Source organism: Mytilus californianus, unplaced genomic scaffold (assembly GCF_021869535.1).
Source record: "Mytilus californianus isolate M0D057914Y unplaced genomic scaffold, xbMytCali1.0.p SCAF_5, whole genome shotgun sequence".
In the NCBI taxonomy this organism is placed as follows: Eukaryota; Metazoa; Mollusca; class Bivalvia; order Mytilida; family Mytilidae; genus Mytilus; species Mytilus californianus.
The window spans coordinates 16,050,433-16,071,768 of record NW_026262701.1 but is presented as its reverse complement, the minus strand read 5'-3'; positions in this window follow the sequence as shown (position 1 = coordinate 16,071,768).

The following is a 21,336-nucleotide window of genomic DNA, read 5'->3' as shown; positions in this document are numbered from 1 at the left end:
AAGTCAAAATTTTGCTGTGTTGTATCTATGTGTTTTGTAATAAGTTGTCATTATAAATCATGTGCCATTTATAAACTTCATAAGTGTAACGCGGCTTTTCAGTAGTCATGCGTAATACATTGTGACCGGCTTTTTTTAAGAACACGACAGACAAGAATTCATCGATTTATATGTAGCAATGAAATATTTCCAAACAAAATTGAAGTGTTCTATAGAAAGTTTTTTTGTCATGTTGTTGGCTTTGTTCGTAGATTTGTGATTTTGATAGCCACTAGTTACATGTATCTCCATCTTTTTACAACAATATACGAATGAAAATGTTTACGTAAAAAACGTATTTTGAATTAAACGTATTTCATTAAGTAGAATACAGAGACTTCTTAAATGTTAACACTTGCTTTCAAATCTTTACCAATACCTGTAAACACGTATCTTAATTGGAAAAACAATACTTCCAGAAACACCGGTAAAACATATTAATTAGACGACATTTTCCTGGTGATGCATGCGGAGCAGGGGACGTTTACCATGACGTTGTATCGGTTATAGCTCCGTTTTGAGTTTATGCTATTATCTCAGATTTTTAAATTGACTTGTACATTATAAATGAAGTTGTAAATTTTCATCATCGGTAAACTACTGTTGCCTTTAACTGAAATTAGACCTGGATATGACTGTAAATAAAGGTTTGCAGTTAGAATACCATTAACGATACCAATTTTACTACACCAGATGCGCAATTTGAAAAGGAATGTCTCTTCAATAATGCTAAAGGCCAGCATATGTGATATTCCAAAACTTATTAAAAAGATGAAAAACTTATAAACCGAAAAAGAAAATGGCATAGCCAAAGACTAACAAGGAGTCAGAGCTTTGCATGGGAGGAGATATATTACTTGATTTTAAATAATTGCACAAATTTTGTACTGGCTTCTAGGTTAGTAATACCATCGGGGACTTACAGTCCACCAGCAGAGATATATTCAAATAAAGCTATGGAACACTTTACAAGTAACATGTTTTATTGTTGAAGATATATGCCTTTAAAAAAATTGATAAGTTAGTATACCGAAGTTCAATTTATCTCATATAAGTCATTGTATCAAGCAAACAAAACGAGAGTGAAACACAATTGGAATCGCATGTATTATGAACGGAGTAAAATTAGTAGCTGATTTCACAAAAAATCTTACGAGTAAAACTCGTAAGTCCTGTCCATTTCGGTAAAACTTGCGATACATTTTTATCGTGAACATAGTCGCAGGTACGTTGTCAAGGGGTGCTTCACCTGAATTTTATATATTAACTGCAATACAATCAACGATTTCATACTGTGTAACTGTGAATGAGAATCAAAAATCTAAATCCAGAGAACAACGCCCTTTAGACAAACAACAGTACACAAAACACAACATAGAAAACTAAAGACTCCCATCCTTCTTCTATATTTAAAGGACGGTGCATTTACCAGCACTTATAATTAAATTTTATACTGAAGCAGGTTAGGCAATATGAATGCAATCTAAAATGTCTGAACATAAAAACAATTGGGGGATTCCGGGTTGGACGTAGAGGGTGTATGCCCCTTTCAAACAAATTTCCACTCGTTACATTCGGCGATTTTTTACCATGATGGAAAAATTACGACCCCTGTTCATCGAACCCTTGATGCGCTCCTGAATCGTAAAATCTCTTAATTAAGCGAATCAAGTACCTTTTAGAAACTTTGCCCGCTGTCAATTTAGTAGTGGGCAGTCAGGACATTCAGTATTCATTGTTCAGCACAAATCCAGACTACTTCTTCTTCTTCATTTTGTCATTAGTCATATCAGTGAATTAATTCATTAGATATTCTGCTCGAGAAAGCTATTACTTACACACCGTAAATGTATAACTATATACAAGTTTCAAGTGTATAAAAATATTAACCAATTATTATCATATCGGTATAATGGCTAATGTTTTAATTGTTTTCATAAATTTTACCCATGAATGATTAGACTAGATAATATATTATTAGTTGCGTTCATCGGGTTTCCTGTTTTGTCATTCATTTATGAACTTTTATAGTGTTTCTCAAGGTTGAATATGTATGTAGGAATATACGATTTAGAATACCATTTGTCCAAATATATATTAATTTATACAAATCGCAAAGACTAATACATTCAAATATAAATACATTTGTTTTTTTAGAATTTTAAAGTCCATATTCCATGATAGGAAACATGTTTAAACCAGCTTATTACTTGTCGTTTAGTTCCAAATGACAAGAGATAAAGCCACCTACTATCTGAACTATAACATATATATTGAAAGACTAAATAGGCTGGTTGGGTAAAACAATAATGGCAAACACATATCTCTAAAGATTAAGAAACTGAGCTATTACAAATAACAAAATCTTGATTGTCAATTTTGTGAATTGTAGACATAAGATTACTGTTTGCTTTTGTAGCAGTTCAGTATTTCTTTTGTTCCGTTTTGTTTCCTCTTATAGTTGATGTGTTTCCCTCAGTTTTGGTTTGTTACCCGGACTTGTTTCAGTTAAATCGATTAATGACTATTGAACAGCGGTATATTACTATTGCCTTTATTTACATTAATTACTTTTAGTTTGAAGTTCACAAAATCGGTGGCAATAATCTCTTGATATAACTGATGTTATGATATTCTATGCTTGTTATTTTGTGGTTAAACGTTGATGGAGATGTATTGAAAAAAAAGGTGAAAAATGGATTAGATTATGAAATGTCTTTTTAAAATTTTAACAGAAAGTATTTTTATTGGATCTTTGCTTATATATAATACTGTAAAATATTTTGGTATTTTGTATAAAATGTTACTTGTAGAAATTATGTAATTAGAATTGATAACAACTTAAGTACAATACAAAAGTCATTTATGGGGAAAAAACTGTGTAATACACGTATATAAAAGGATTTTTGTGTTGCCTAAACTATAATACAATGTGGTCGAAAAAATTTGTATCTGAATTTTGTTTTTTAAACTGTTTTGTTGATAAATTTTAGTTTTCTGTGACCTTACATAAATGAGGACATTGACCTTAAAGACTTTCTAGTTCATAAGACTGTCATACCAATAGTGGAAAATACAAAATGCCCGCGGATCGAACCTTATCTGCTCACAGAAACACTACAAATTCTGTAATAACGAGCAAGTTGAAAACCAACAACAAACATGTCGAACATCAAATCACTCATGAGCACAAACCTTTACAAAATAGTTTTCTACTTGAATGATTTTTATAGTAGTGTCTTAGGAATGTGTTATTTGTTTACTTAATATTTTGTATCACCTCTTGCTTTCTCCTAGGCTATGTACTATCAGGTTTTTTTTTCTCGTGATCTCTATATTTTTCACTTTAAAGACTTACATTCCACATACTGTTAATGTCTACACAATTTGATATATTATAAATCATTTCTTTGAAAAGACTTAAACAACGAAAATTCTGATCTGGCAAAACAAACAAACGCCTATGGGTAATATTTATTTCAAATGATTCGTCTCTCGAAAGATGAACTGCACGTTACTCACCGATGGCTAACATACTGAAGTACCAATGACAGATAATTTGCTTTTACGTATATAATCTACTCAAGTAAATTCTTATTAAGTAATTACACGACATCTTCTATCATTAGCACCAATAAGAGCTTACTTAATTAAACTAATAGGTTTCGCGTTATATCCGTTACAACATTGTAAATTGATTTAAGTATCAAATTTAATTGTACAGCAGCAAATATTTAGCCAAAACTGCAAATGTAGATAATAGAATGGTTCATGCCAGGCAAGGAAAATTGGTTGCATGTAAAATCGTATATTTGACTGTTTTCAAATCGAAACTTCACAGTTTAATTATGTTAAAGCTTTAATGATTTCCCCTCAATTTTCACTGAACATGAAAACTTATTGTTTCCTTAATATAAAATGGACTTACAGAGGAAATCTACAAATCCTGCATTGTGCCATTCAGATATGTCTTAATGAATGTTTACATGTTTGTTGTACATGTCATACTGTGCAATGTTGTACTTCATTCTGAATTCTGTTTATTTTTTGGAATTTTTAAAAAAGTATATTATTTTTTAAATCCCAACTATTTAAGAATTGTATCTTACTCAAATTATGAACCGCCCTTTATTGTTTTATAGAATTTTGTGTTACCCAGTAGCTTGAAGCTTTTATTTTTTTTCATATTTCATTTATGAAGTACACAGGTAATATGATCGACATTTATAGGAAGAGTCAACCAGATTTTCAACAGAAGTCAATTGTAGAATACCATCAAATACTAATCGCTTGCAGTTAGAAGGAAAACATATCTAGATATTTACTGCGACAATATTAAACACAGTTTTACGACTTTAAATAAGCGTTAAACTGTTAAATCAAATACACATTTTTATGTGGTTTTATACAGTCTGAGTAAGCTCTCTACTTACACATTAAAAAGGGATGCCATAGCTTTAGAGAAATGCAAGTTTATTTTTTAAATATTTTTATTTGCAAGTCAAAAGTTGACTGACGCATTCAACAGATTTCAAACATGACAGCAATACCACCAAAGTGTCAATAATTCAAGCTTGTAGGAGTTTAACTCATAACTAATATTTCTTAATCTTGAAACCATACATTTTAACACTTCGAGACGGTTTAAACAGCATAATTGTTAATTCAATAAAAATAAGAAATAGAGTTTGGTAAAGGTTTCCTGATTTATTGTATTGTACTATTCTAAAATTAGGTACTCCTAACTCAGAGAAATTCACCAAAATTATAAAAACCAATCAGAGGTAAGTAGCTCTAGCCCGAGATAACTGTTGTTTGAAGTGCATTTCTGTACAACAATAAATGCACATTAAAGTATTTGAACCTGCACTTTCTCAATAAGATTTTAACAGTATATCGTTCAACGTTTAGGACAATTTATATCAAATCAATTGAACAGCTTTAACTGAAATTGTGAGCATAAAACATGAAGAAATAAATTGGGATGTTGTATGAATTTTACTAATTCACTGTCCACAGGGAAAAAGTTTGAAGACAACGCAAATCTAAATCAAAGACTTAAATTGTGTTCCCGAACACAATAGAATAGAAAAACTTTCCCACTTTTTATGAACAAAAATCACAAGCTATATAGGCACTTAATGCCTCGAAAACAAAATTCTAAGAACGAAACCTTTGTTCCCGGATCCTCTTATTCAGTAAATGTGCCGTCAGTGAAAATTGGTTTCAATCTATTTTTCTATGGTAGAAAGTGTAGATACAAATTTTTGAGTCATACTCTCAACAATACTTTACTTATAATTCAAAAACTGTTTTTGGTTTTTTTTTGGCCTTCTAACTATTATGATTCGAGCGCCACCAATGATTCTTATGTAAATGAAACGCGTTTCTGATCCACCAAATTATTATCTGGTATCTTTGATGAGTTTTACTATTCAAGCACAAAGTACATGTAATAACAGTGATAATTGCATTTCATAGAAAACTGTTAAGGAAATGCAAAAAGATAATACGGCAGACACTCTCCATCAAAACACAATATTATGCAGCACTCACACCACAAATTACATATCCATCGACTAAAATGTAGCTCAACCATGTAAATAATGAATATTTTCTGTACCAATATTGTTCCTTCCTAAATGGGATTTTCAATCATGCTTTTGTGATATCGCAACACTTCGCTTGCGTAGTGTCGAGCCCCTATAGAATGTATTGCTTTGAACAATTACGGTACTATGATCTGTCAATAACTATATTTTAGCATTGCAAACATCAGGTTTTTCTCGGAATGTTTAGTACGAATTTACACTAAATCTAGTGGATGTGTACTGATTGATATTTGAGTGTTATCAACATGATGTTTTTTGAGTTATTTGCTTTGAACTACATTTCAGTAACTGTGAGTACTCAAATCTCTAGATTGTGGTAAAGTCCTTTTAGAAACTGTCTTTGTGTGTTTTGACTTTTGTTCTGTGTTCTTATGTTGATTGTTAGATAAGGCCGTTAGTTTCCTCTTTTGGATTGTTTTCAATTTTTCATGTCGGGCCTTTAATAGCTTGTTATACGGTATAAGCATTGATCTTTTTTGAAGGCCTTACGGTGACTTATAGTTGCTAACTTCTCCATCAATTGATATAAATTTATATTGTACGGTCACTAACATATATGTTGACTGATACGATATGTCAGTTTTTCAACTCACTAGAGACATGCCTTTGCGGTCTTGATCTTAGATAGTCGTCTGATGTATATATTTACCTATGATGACATATTCCCGATTGTGATATTTAAACGATTGTTGATTCGAATGGCGGTTGACACATAAATATCGGGAGACGCGTATTATGTGACACACCCCGTCTCGCTTCTTTTTGTGATAGTGTCAGTCCCGCAGTTTTTTATGTTTTGCTTTATAGATATATTTATATTTTCTTAAAAGATTGACGAGATTTGATCATGAGTCAACAACTGTTGTTTTTTAATTTGTCCACATCTAGAATAAAATACTAAGATAATATTTCACAACTCACACATAATAAATTAGGAAATAGGAAATCGACAAATCTGACCATTGTTGGATATCTAGACGTAAACTGTTGACTTTTTAGCAATTCAAGATCAACAAAAATTATTTATTCCTTACAAGTGTGACAAAAATAATATGCACAGCGATAAAAACTAAAGATTCAATTTTTACATACACCGTCTTTGTATATCATAAAATCTCTGAAACGATCAAATTGGATAGATTTTTTTAATTGAATTTTGCATCTGTCAGTTAATTTTGTTCACTGTAATTGGAAATATAGCCATATAATTTCTATAGCTCTTTGCTCAATAAACTAATGACAACGGAGAATCATTTTCATATAGATACATGCATGTTAAATTTTTGCATTTTGTGTGCTTTCATCATTCATATGGATACATACCAATCAAGAAAAAAAACTAGACTCCACGTAACACTGCTTGCACATTTTTTACTATAATAACGTTTTTGTGTCTATTATTATAAAAATTGAAGAAGATTCGAATACAAACATACAACGCAGTGGTCAAACGAAGAACTACAAAAGGACAAACAACAGTCGTCACATCACTACACAGAAAACAAAGGAAAGAGAGACACGAGCCCTAACATTCTTCACAAGCGAACATACTAATTGTTGTGCTTTTTTGTTATTGAATGTTAATCAGGGCTATATCTGGTCTATATACTAGCTTTGATAAGTGTTTGGTATTACTATAAATTTTCACTTCTTCGGACTATGAACATCAAAATTATTTATTTTATAAAAATATTTCCTTTCTCCATTTGAACTGTACACGTATACCTAACAACAAAATTATTTTCATTTACCTATGTTTTGAATAATTGCAAATGTCTGATATTTTTGTTCAAGCATATTGTTTTTCTTAAATTATTTAACATTTCACAGCGGTTTAACATGTTACTTTAATTATTCTTCCCTTAGTTTCTTTATTTTGTATTTACATTGTATGATAGATCAAATTTATTTGTTCAGTGTATGTTCACAGATGTTAATATGTCTTTTGATTGAGTTAAGCCATTTCAATTGATATTTTATAGTGTGTCTTTCTATGTTGTGATGTTACATTATTGTTTCAGATAAGGGTGAAGGTTTGGTACCATTAAAACGTTTAAACCCGCTACAGTTGTTTGGACCTGTCCTAAGTCAAGAATCTGATGTTCAGTAGTTGTCGCTTGTTGATGTGGTTCATAAGTGTTTCTCGTTTCTCGTTTTTATATAGATTAGACCGTTGGTTTTCCCGTTTGAATGGTTTTACACTAGTAATTTTTGGGGCCCTTTATAGCTTGCCGTTCGGTGTGAGCCAAGGCTCCGTGTTGAAGACCGTACTTTGACCTATAATGGTTTACTTTTATAAATTTTGACTTGGATGGAGAGTTGTCTCATTGGCACTCATACCACATCTTCTTAAATCTATGTTAAAGTTGTGATGATTATTTTATCAAATATTTGAAACAAGTTTTAATCCACAATTCTTTAAAGGCATTCCAAGTAATTAATTTCGGTACTGGCATGAATATACGGATATTGTCCAATTGAAATTTGATGTTAAAAGAATTGGAAATAATTATAAGTTAAGGATTGCATCTCCCTCATGCATAGTTAATTCCTTGTCATTTGGCATTACCTTTGGTCCCCTTTTGTTTTAGTAGCTCTTTAACCTTTGAATAAAGTTTTTGTAACTATGTTGGTCTCGAGCATTTGACAAAACTTTTTGGAATTAAGTGTCCTTAATGCTCTTTACCTTTTGTTTAGCCTTTTAACGAGTTAATTTAGTGCCATTGATGAGTGTTTTGTAGACATAACGCGCGTCTGGGTAAAAATTATAAAACTGGTATCGCTGATAAGTTTTGTTTCTTAGTTGTCACAGACAGACGATATATGTGGACACAATAGTAACATTATGAGAGAGGAATATATGTGTTTTACATCCGTATGAACGACTGAATTGTTTTATTTGTAATGTTGGTTCCCAATGAGGAAACGTACTAATTAAATGTAAAATGATAACCTTTATCGATATATACAAAACTCAAAAAGTTATCGAAATGACAACTCATGATTTTTTTTCTGTTTTATAAACAACAAAATCCAAATAAAAGAGAGGCGAAAAATACCAAAGGGACATTCAAACTCATAAGTCGAAAATAACCTGACAACGCCATGGCAAAAAAAAAAAGAAAAAGACCAAAAGACAAACAACAGTATACAAAACAGAACATAAAAAACCGAAAACCGAGCAACACAAATCCCACCAAAAACAGGGGGTGAACTCAGGTGCTTCAGAAGGGTAAGCAGATCCTGCTCCAAATGTGGCACCCGTCGTGTTACTCACGTAAGTACAAACCCGGTGATAAGTCTAATTCGGTAGGTCACATTCGGGGAAAAGGAGGACGGGAGTGTGGTTACGACGATTTAAACATATCCTTCGTCATTTGTGAAACAAAAATAGCATAACGGTCAACCAACTCGTGAAGCGTCCGTAAAATTTTCGAAGGGATGATTTTTCAACTTCACCACGTGGAACTCTTGGTTTAACAGCTTCCTTGTGAGCAACAAGCTGAGATCTGATGAACAGTTGTCTTATCGGCAATCATACCACATCTTCTTATTTTTATTTTGACATGATGTATCAATTCGTCATTCATTCAAACGTAATCTTACTTCAACGTAAACTATCTAGTATATAAAAGCATAAATAAACCCTTCTTAAGAAGATTAATGAAATAATCATTTTATGTCAACCACGTCAATCATGTTTATTTCAAAACACTTTTATTTTTTTATCTGTGTCCCTTTAATGATGGAAACGTCATTCCGATTGATTTAGGAGTGCCCAGTGCCTGTATATTATATTTTTGTATCAAAGTATTTGTTGTAAAATAAAATCGGTCGTTCTCTTGTAATAGATAGACTAATTATATTCTAATTGACGTCTCTTAACTTTCTTCATGTCTATTTTACCGAGAAAAATCCCAAAAAGGTCACGCATGCCACAACAGTATATCAGACGAACAGAAACAACACTGCATTATCTAGCCTTGTTTTTATGTGTTGTATTTACGAAATTGCAAACAAAAAAACTGTTATACTGCAAAGATAATAATTTGTCAACCTTTTTGCTTCATATCACATTTTTATAACATGTCATATTAAACAATCAATAAGCAATATCTTAATAAGCCAGCTATATTCTCAATTAATTTGCCGATATCGGTAATCATGAAATGAAGCATAGGAATGAGTCTAAAAGTCCTCCTTCACATACTTTTATAGTATTATCGTTCATCTTATATTATTTATTTTTACCTATATACCAGGACAATAACAATATTGATAATATATTTTTTCGATGCAAAATAGTTTTTAGATAGAATAGTTGGCACTATCCTTATGCAAATATGAAATGACAATATATGATGAGTTTATTTACCCATTTGCACAAATAAATAAATTATTGCGACGTCTTTCAAGTTTCGGTCTAAGTGTTGATTAGCGTACGATTTATTGAAACGCTTTTACTAAATGCATCCCCCTCCTTCTTATCGGGAAGCCTGAATATGTTTCATCGTAATGAACCACTGACAGCTAGACCTTATAATGTTCGCTTGCAAATATTAACACAATGCACAATCGACCCTGTCATATACAATATTATAATACATTTCATTTTCTTTTGACACGTTTAGTGTTGTATAAGATTTGTCTTTATACAAATGATACGAAACGTCAACAATAAACAACACATGTATTTGTATCACCTAACTATTGTTTATTAGATCGTCAAGTGGTGTCGACGTTATCAATAGACCACAAGTAATAATGTGATAAGAAAAACTCACAAACCCCAGGCTTGATTGAAAAGTCAAATAAAATATTTGTACCCCTCTTGCGACCCCAAAATTCACTTAAATCCCATTCGAAGCCCAAATCAAACGAACTGTTGGCAGGAGTTGCACCCCTATTGCACTTAAAATGGAGTTCCCTTCATTTCGCCTACTGTGTTTAGTCTAGGAGGCATTAGCCCAATAAAACAATTGAAAATTAAACGTTTGGTTAAAATATTAATGTTAAGAAAAACAAGAAGAATCTGAACCCGGGTAACCATTTTATTTGACAAAAGATATTCATACTGTGACAATTTAAGTATTACCAATTTTCTTGTTTATTTAAAATGATTAGAATAATTAGGAACGGCCAATATAAAATAATTTTTTTTCTGAATCGGCCCTTTTGAATATATTCTGTCTACAAAATCTGACCACAAAAGGTTTTTCATTTTTAAGAGGCATATGGTTATTCTTTCGACACTTCCCTCATGGTGCATCCGGTTCTTTTGAGACATGTCGATCCAGACAATGTTTCCGGAAATATGTTCAGATTATTCTTTTTAACAAGTAAATAACAGCTAATTAACATTCTTTTAATAATCTGAATAGAACCTTTAACTGCAAGGTACCAGAACAGTACTGAAAAAAGTAAAATAACAAAAATACCGAACTCCAAGGAAAATTCAAAACGGAAAGGCATTTATCAAATGGCAAAATCAAAAGCTCAAACGCACCGAATAGCTCACTTAATTAACCGTAGTGAATATGTCTAAAAACTGATTGAAAGTCGAACATGATTTATTAAAACATATTATTCTATCTTTAAATATCAAAATGACCGTTTCAGCAAACAATATATTCACTGATTGTCATGTGAGAGTTAAAAATCATTCATCTGACGTTTTTAATTTTGTTAAGATTTTCATTTCTTGATTCCTCATTGTTCAGTATCTTCCAGCCTTTATTTTCTTCCCACCAAATAAAAAATCAGCTAACCTAGGTCGTTTGCTTTAATGCGAAAAACAATCACCTTTACAATTTAAGTTAATATAAGGGTGCAAAGTTTTAACTAAGGAGCAAAAAAAAAAAACATTTTTTTAAAAAGGCAATTAAGAAAAGAGAAGAAAATAAATGCAAAAAAAGCCTAGTTTTTTTTCAATAAAAGAAAGACGAATATAGATGAAAGAAAATTGAAGATGGATGTTTTGTAACTTTTCTAAATGCAAGCAATTTTGTAAAATAATACTTGGTAGAGAGCTATATTGCAAACTAACTAAATCTTACATACCTTAACGTGCTCTTTCTATAACATTTAAATCAATTTTTGTAACGTGCGAAATATATCTCTATGCTTTAGCTTTAGTTATGGCTAACACATGGTGTTTAGTGTAAGTCAAGAGAATAAGCATGGCAATTAGTATAGATTAAGGTAAAATGCAGCTAGCCACATTTATCTTGACATCTTCTCCACAGTAAAACACAACACAATTCAGAAACCAAATTAACGGCACTATACAATTCGACAAAAAAAAATATTTTATTAGGATGTGACTATACGGCTGATCTGAAAATCGTATATATTACACAGTTATATGTTAGGCAACTCCTATCCCCGTAACAGTGTTACGTTGTTAAATATATAGTTATCTTTTATAAAAACAATACACTGAAAAATAACAGGTTCATAAAACTATGCTTTAATTCTGATATGCATGGACATTCATATGGGTAATTGACACAGTCTGCAATTTGATAAAGAAAACTCCCCGAACACTCATTTTAAAACTACAAAATATATTACAAAATGACATTATTTGAATTTAGATTCTGCAAACTAAATTAGATAAACTTCAATCAACACTGGGTGTAAAAAGGCAAAGCACATAATTAGTATTTGATATCAAAGTAAGATAAATGAAAATGACGAAGCGTAGAGTGTAAGTATCAATGACATTATTGAGTGAATTTTGTTACACAACCTTATCGACATTCTTATGGTAGTTTGTCAGAAGTCCAGGATGTAAACTACTGACCCAATTATAATGATCATTTCAAAGGTTTGTAATTAGTATATACCTACATATATTGCAGATATTTGATTTCAGATGAGATGTGATATGGCGATATATTTCAGTACGACGGACAGACAAACATATATAAAATAAGGATATAACGAATATTTTGCTGTCTTTATCATAATGTGTAACAACATCAATGTCGATCTGTTTCCGAGTGTCTGAAATTGGTAAATCTCTGGTCTAGTACCTCCCAAATCAGGCTGAATTGATGCAAATATTTTGACTAATTAATTTTTGATATAATATTGGATTTGATAAAGATCAAACCTTGTTAAAATTATAACCTTAAGGTCAATTGCTATCCCCCATCAATATAAATAAATTTAAAACACTTTACATCAATACATTACAGCAGAAAAAATCCCTAAATATTTTGGTTATAAAATACTAGTATTCTATGTAAACCGTAGTTCAACATAACACCAATCTTTTATAGAAGAAAGAAGGTAAAACTGTTGTAACTCGAAAGCTAGGACGATGATCCCAGAATGGTTTAAAGGGTATTAAGATAGGTTTGATGTGAAACACCATACTTTTTACATAAGATTACCTTGCTGAATCTTTATTCAAAAAAAGACGAACTGTTTTTTTGTATGAACATCGTCATGGTAATGTCTGTCTTTCTACGATTTATGGTTTTAATATTGTTCTTTAGTATTTTCTTCATTCTTTTATTAACCTTTGCTTTTTGGCCGTCTCAACTTTACATTTGTGAAAAATATTAATGTCCAATTATGTGGTATTGTGATTTTTATCATCGTATGTAGTTTGTATTGCCTTTTCCAGATGTAATACCAATTTCGGCATCTCCCAATTATTTGCAGGATAAAAATGTCTTGTCTGTGGTCAATTATTATTAATAGAATAATGGAACACGTAAACAAGGATCAGGCTGTGATGGCAATCTGTTTTATCATATTTCCTAATTTATATTTCAATATCAAGCGGGATCAGGCATTCTTAGGAATGAATAAAATTTCGATGTGTAGATGATCATACTAGGCAAATAAATAAATTTTTTTTAATAAAGGCAACGGTAGTATACCGCTGTTCAAATGTCATAAATCGATTAAGCGAAAACAAATCCGGGTCACAAACCAAAATCGAGGGAAACACATCAACTGTAAGAGGAAAACAACGAAACAACAGAAACACTGAACTGCAACAAAAACAAACGCCAACATACATATAAATGGACTATTTGATAACAACTACCATATTCCTGAATTGATGCAGGAAATTTTAAGAAAAAAATGGTGGGTTGAACCTGGTTTTATGGCTAGCCAAACCTCCCGCTTAAATGGCAATGTTAAAAATACCGCTAAAATGACAACATTACGTGACAGGAATATAGTAAAATAAACGCAAGAACACTCAGGACAGAGAAATACATAAATAAATAATATAATAGTACATTACAACATGTAAACCACAGAATAACAACGGACATCTCTCATGAATTTAAGACAGTCCACCAGGACACGACAAGAGAATTATAAACAGTGCGCCACACGAATGTATCAACGCTACAAAAAGTGTCGTATTTTTGTGACGTTTATTTTATCACAGGTAAATTTCAAAAAATAGAATATAAAATTGAGATTGAGTTTGTAATGGTGTTATTTTATGTATTTTCTAACCATGACAAGAATATTAAAATGGAATTGTGTTTGTAATGGTGTAATTATTTGTATTTTCAAACCATGTCGGTTGTTCTTCTAAATCAAAACTGTGTATTAACAAAAAAAATCCTGTGCATAAAGTTGCTTTTAACTAAAAATCATATAAATGAAATAGCTGAGTAATTATCTAAACTTGACATACCTACAGAAAAAATAAAAATAGAGTTGAAACCACAAACAATTAGACATAAAATAATATCGAATCAGACTTACAAAAGAATAATCATAACTAAATACATGAATGTTGGATGTATAAATACAGAGACACGCTTGAATTGATTATGCTTCGTGACGATCTGATGAGTCAATCCCTTCCCAAATTAAAAGCCGAAATGCGCATCTGGTGCTGCAAACGTGCATGCTGTTCCAAATGATTTTTACATTTTGTCTTTTATATGTTGTGCTGTTACACCTTTTTCTTAGGTTGGAGGAGTGTTGAGCGCTTACAAACAGTTTTATTCTCGCAACATTCTGTATGAGCTTCATCACACACTTAAGTTAACAGGTAAACAAAATTGTCCTTAAAAGCGTGTAATAATTACTTATAAATTGTGAACGACACATCCATTGATATGCACCTGGGAAACGTATGTTCTGTAATCAATATGATTCATGCAAACATTATAATCAAACAACTTCACTGTTGACTTCTAAGAAAGTTGTATGGGTTAAACGTGAAACATTTTAGTATAGAAGATGCTCGCAATTACGTTGAAGTTAGTGACATTCGTATATATACAGTTGGTGCTCCGTTTATTACATGAATGTGTATATTTTTTAATGGTAGATATCTGTACAATTACTAAACATAAAAATTGTATCGCAAGAGAAAATAATATATTACTGCAAGCAACTGATCCTATTTCTGTGTTTGTCTTGATTTTTAAAATTTTTGTGAAAAAAATCATGATTCCCCGCCTACTTTTGTTGATATAAGATAACTGTAGTTCCCTTTCTCACGTATTATCATATATATAAAAGGAAAATAAAGGATATATATGTCACGAGTTTTTTTTTGGTTTTTTTTGGTTACTGAATATAACTGCTTTCAGTTTTTTCCTCAAGAACATACATAAAAAGCATAGTTTTTGAATTTGCATTTCATGAAATTTACCAAATTCAAATTATATTTGGTTTATATCATTCTGATAGTAATATTATATAATTTAAGTAGGCTGATTTATAGTTCAAATGCACTAGTGTTCTCTAAAAAGGATTTGATAGTATTTCCGTACAAATTTATGAGCCATTTCTTTTTTTACTTTCAAGATAAAAGCTCTATAAGAAGGTGCCAGGGGAATATCTGGTGTATTTTGTGTAATTATTCTTGGAATAAAAACTTCTTTATATTCAGTCGTAGAAGAGGATATAGGTCAACTTTGACTCAAGATCCAGAAAAGAAATCTGCAACTTACCGATTACAAAGGGAAATCATTTCATCGTAGGTTAAGATCTTATAAATACATCTCAAAGGTTTTGGTGACACAGTTAATACTTAATCATCAATATCAATACCTTGCGTATGAATTTAAATCTCAAAGAAAGGACAGAAAAAGAAAACACAAACCAATATTAAAACAAAACAAAACCCCGTCACATTCTATATGTGCATGTCCTAGGCATGTAGTTCAGTGGTTGTCGTTGGTTCATGTTTGTCATATTTGTTTTGCGTAAATTGTTTTGTTTTAAATTAGACCGTATGTTTTCTCAATTGAATTGTTTCAAATTTTAATGTCGGGGCCTTTTATAGTCGATTATACGGTATGGGTTTTTTCTCATTGTTGAAGGCCGTACGGTTGCATATAATTGCTTACATCCACTTCATTTGAACTATATTTTATGGATAGTTGTCTCATTGGTAATTATACTACATTTCCTTATTTTTCTTATAAAAATACCACCACATTTTGTTGAAAATCAGTCATGTATTATCAATCTGCACAACTATCCCGACCTTTGTTCTAGGTTATAAAAAGGGGAGCAAAAAATATTGAGAGGGCAATTAAAACCTGCGTCGAAGAAAAACTGACCACACTATGGCCAAAAAAAAAATAAGAAAAACAACAGTCCATTAAAATACTGCAACATAAATCTAAAATTTGATCAACACGAGCTTTAATCGATGAAGCAGGGGTGTGAAATTTTATGTAATGTGACTCATCACGTGAATGTTACATACCATGAACAAGATTACTGACCCCGATAGTTCAGCATGCACCCAGATGCGCATGATATGGTTACATCCCCGTATTTTTGTAGAGTTAGTTTTACTCTATCTTTAATTTTTTGTGTGTTGAATTTGGTTTTTTTTCCTTTGATGGTTTTTATTCTATGTTTTTCCAATCGTTATGTGAATAACGATCATAACAATTGCTACCAAAGTCAAATTCAATTTCATAAGAAATATTTCTTCAGATTTTGCACCAATTCAGTAACCACTTTGTATTTAACATAGTTCTATTGTACACCGTACGGATATTGATGCGAAATAAAAGTAAAACTCTTACTCTTTTTGTTTTTTTATATATCATTTTACACATTCGTTTTTTTCTTTTCATCTGACAAATTTGATACATAACTTTTCTTCGGAAAAAGCCTGTACCAAGTCAGGAATATGGCAGCTGTTTTTCACTCGTTCCGTTGACTGATAACGTTTGATTGTGTTTTATTTATGCTGGATAGTTATCTCATTGTCAATCAAACCAATATTCTTATTTTTATATATATACATACATGTACTGAATGAAAGGAAATGTAAGGTAAAATACATCAACGACAGAACAAACCAAAGACGTACACTAGTAATCACAAAAAAATACGTATTTTTTTAATCCTTCATTTACAAAGGCTAAAGGGTATACAGAACAGCGATGATTGAATGTTTGCTTAGAATTAAAAATATAATGAACCAACAAAAAATTGTATCTAAAGACATATAAGTATATTGTTCATTATTAATATAAAGGTTTTGTGAAATCGAATTGATTAATTCATAAACCTTTTACCATATTCAGGATTTCTGAATTGCCGACCGGCAAAAATTCATGCGAAATGAGAAAAATTAAAAAAATAATTATTCGTACTTACGATGAAACTTATATTTATCGGAAGGCCAGAGCACTTATATTTACTTTTTAAGCGTAAGATTTCAATTCATATACATGTATGGTTTACTTTTATAAATTGTAACTTGGATGAAGAGTTGTCTCATTGGCACTCATACCACATCTTCCTATATCTATATATGTCAATTCGCTTTTCACAGTTTGGAACACGATTACATTCTTCCCTACAAAAATTTACATTATATGGTATATGGTTAAAGTATGAATTGGACATGAAAGTTCAAGGGCCAATATTAGAGATGACAGTTTTCATATTATCTGATTTAACACTTTCATCAAGTGTAAATTTCTTTAATGCTATATAAATATTTTTGCAATACCTATATTATGGAGGCAGTGCCTCTCTAACTGACTTCGTTCTACAATCATAAAATTACATTTTACTATTGAAAAGATTGATATAACAAGTTAGAGTGAGGACATTAAAGGGATCATGATATTGATGATAAAGATTTAAAATTATCTAATTTCGATATTTCTAAAATCGTATTTTCCACCATAAAAATGATGTCATCAACTGGAGTGATTTTTTTAAACATTTCTCTTTTCATATACCAAAAATCAAAATATTTTGTGATTTCTTCAATCAAACAGATGTTTATCCTTTTTCTCCGAAAACCCCCAATTATTTACGGAAAAGATCGCCATTTTTTTCGGGCGTCATTTAAAATGAAGTTAGACAAATCGTATCTTTATTGCAATGGAATATATGTCTTCATGATACTTTTAATTTATTTTGTTAGGAATATGATTTAAATTTGTTCTGTTAAACATGTGAAAAATATTATCAAAGTCTTGAAATTGATCTATTACATTCTTTAATGAATAGATTCCAATTTATTACTGAATTCATAATGCATCTGGTGGTCAAGTGTGGATTTGAGTCTCGTCATTTCTTTTAAAATATCTAAATAGGATCCGAGCATACAGTTTTTAACTTAGAAATCACTTGTTTTTTGACACGTAAAACGGTCAAATGTCTTAATTTAGTTATAGAGTGTTGATAAGAAAGCATTACAATATAACAATGATACTCTTGTCATTTTATAAATGTTTTGATACCATTACAATTCCTGGCGAGTTTCGCTTCCTTTGAAACAAATGCAAACAAAATTCTACATCTTTTACACGCATTTTATATTTTCACTTTATAAAATTGTTTCAGTGCATGAAAAGATTAACATAAATGTTTTGAAGTATTTGGCATAATTTATATTAACCAAAACATACAGTCATACATTTTCATTTAACAAATTTCAACTCAACTCACCTTCAATAAGAAAAATGTAAGCAATGCACAAAACGAGAATCCACAAATATCCAACAAACTCCATTTCATATCAGACGGTTGATTTCACTTTCTTCTTGCTAAGCAAATGTTTAAATTGTCAAATATCTCAGGATTCTACGTTTAATATTTAAAACTATTTTCTTTTAAAAAAACTAATTATCACAATACATGTAACAATATAACTACATTCAGAGAAGAAACAATGACAAATATACTCTTTTTTTGCGTATCCTGATAATGATATCTTCTTAAAATTAAATAATATACGCTCTGATGGATAATATTAACAATAGCTAGACACCTTTCAAGAAATGACTGGCATCGAACCGATCGATACCGGAATGATATTACGGAATCTACAGATAAAAAAAACACTAATAATTATCCTAATTACTACAAATTGATACACGTGAAACCTTAAGAAATAAATCAAAAACCAAACAGTTATGTGGCTTTGATATTATGATTATTTACTTCAGTAATTACAAGAAGTAATCACTTTTAATCATTTTCGATTGAAATTTAAATCTCTAAGACTTTCTACATTTTTCCTGTTTGAAAACTGAATAATCAGTCATAATTTGCTGTTTGTTATTAATTTTTGTCTTTTCCTGTTTTGTAACTGTCTAAGACCACCAAAAATGAAACGAGATTTTCGAGTTTATTAGTAAGTATATAACAGTTTATTTCGTTGAATATCAATTTTTAAAATGGCAGTATTTACGAAATTCATTTCGTGAAAACTAAAAAGCCGCGTAATTTATAGATATCAATGGCCATATGTTTCCTGTCATTTTCAAGATTCTTACGAACGTGATTAAGGGCAAATACCAATTGTTCGTCATCTGGTATGCAAAAAATGTGTTCCACGTTACAAGCGATAACTTATAGACCTTCTTAAGGCACATCTTTACAAATACCAAATTTAGTATAAGCAATTTTATGTTTACTTCTGTATTTGAATTGTATTCATTTCATTTGCCTGACACACTCTTTAAATGGTGATTTTTAATAATCAATTAGTAGAATACACTTTAAATAATATCTTATGTAAATAGATCAAGATTTCAATTTGGTGTTGATGAGGCACATAAGCGGTAATTGTTATTATAGAACTATTTGAAATTTCTCGCAAATATTCAACACCGCCAACAAACCCATTGATAGATGAATAAATAATATATCAATAAACTAACAATAAAATCATGTTATACATTTGTATGGCTGTTGTGGCAGTTTCTTATTTTCATTTTCTTAGTTTGTTTCGTCGTTTCTACGTTTTATTTTAGTTTGCACCCTTTATTGGACCTCTATAGGCAGACCACATCTGATTTTCCAGTTAGGCCTTTACAACGTCGTTACAAATTTAATTTCATTGGTGCCTTAAAACCCATATACCGGTTACAATATAATCATATATGAATCGTGGTTTCTGGCATATCTCGCTAAATCTTCTATACGATTTTATGAATTCATGAAAGTTGTCGGTCTACCAAGATTCAATGTTGTCTTGGTAAACAGATCTTATTATTAAATATAAATGTGTATGCCTGAGGATTTTTCTAAGAATTAAATGCTTCTTTTTATACTTTTAGGGGTGTAAAAGCGTTGACCGAAGCGCAATTTGTCTAAATATTTTAAATATGTCCGCATGGTCAACGCTTTTACAACCCTATAAGATTATATAAAGAATCATTAAAGTCTCATAATTACATTTGTATGCTACAACCATCAAATTACCGCTTAAAATTTTCAACAAAGGAATACCTATGATGTGAAATGAAAAACACCTACCTGTTTTTAAATCACATAATAACGAGAATATCGAGTGTAAAAAGTCAAATATTCGACTCGTATTGCAACGATGTTCTCCGTCACCAGTGGAATTATATATATAGTCAGGAACCTGATGTTCAGTGGTTGTCATTTGTTGATGTGGTTCATGAGTGTTTCTCGTTTCTCGTTTTTTATATAGATTAGACCGTTGGTTTTCCTGTTTGAATGGTTTTACACTAGTCATTGTTGGGCCCCTTTATAGCTTGCTATACGGTGTAAGCGAAAGCTCCGTGTTGAAGGCCGTACTTTGACCTATAATGGTTTACTTTTACAAATTGAGACTTGGATGGAGAGTTGTCTCATTGGCACTCATACCATATCTTCTTATATCTATATATGTGTGTGTGTGAAACAAAATTATCACGGTACCTTTCTATCCCAAATTCATGTATTTAATTTTTATGTTATATTTGTTATTCTCGTCGGATTTTGTCAAATGTCTTAACGTCTTTTCTGTTATATTCGTGTGTTATGGTAAAGATAATTAATCACCCCCTTCATTTATTAGATTTTAGTTTGGTTCAACGAAATTTATACGATATATTTGGTTTACAGTTTGATTCAGAAGAAACACCCACATAGCTAGATAATACAATTAATTACTACCGCAATTTGATATTAATAAGTATTGTAATTTTCATTGTTATTTATAAATGTAATGTCAGTATTACAAATCTAATCTTGAATCAATCCTAATCCTATCTTATTTTTGGGAAATATTTTTACAAACTCAAATGTGACGTCACTTTGTGTGTTTTTTTAGAATTTCAAATGTGACGTCACTTTGTGCGTTGATGCTTTGGCTAACTCGGCTGTGTATTTTTATATGTTAGATTAAGTTGTTTTATGTAATGTATCCGTTTTTATTCTGTAGTTAGTCCCCACTTCGGTTTTATCATGT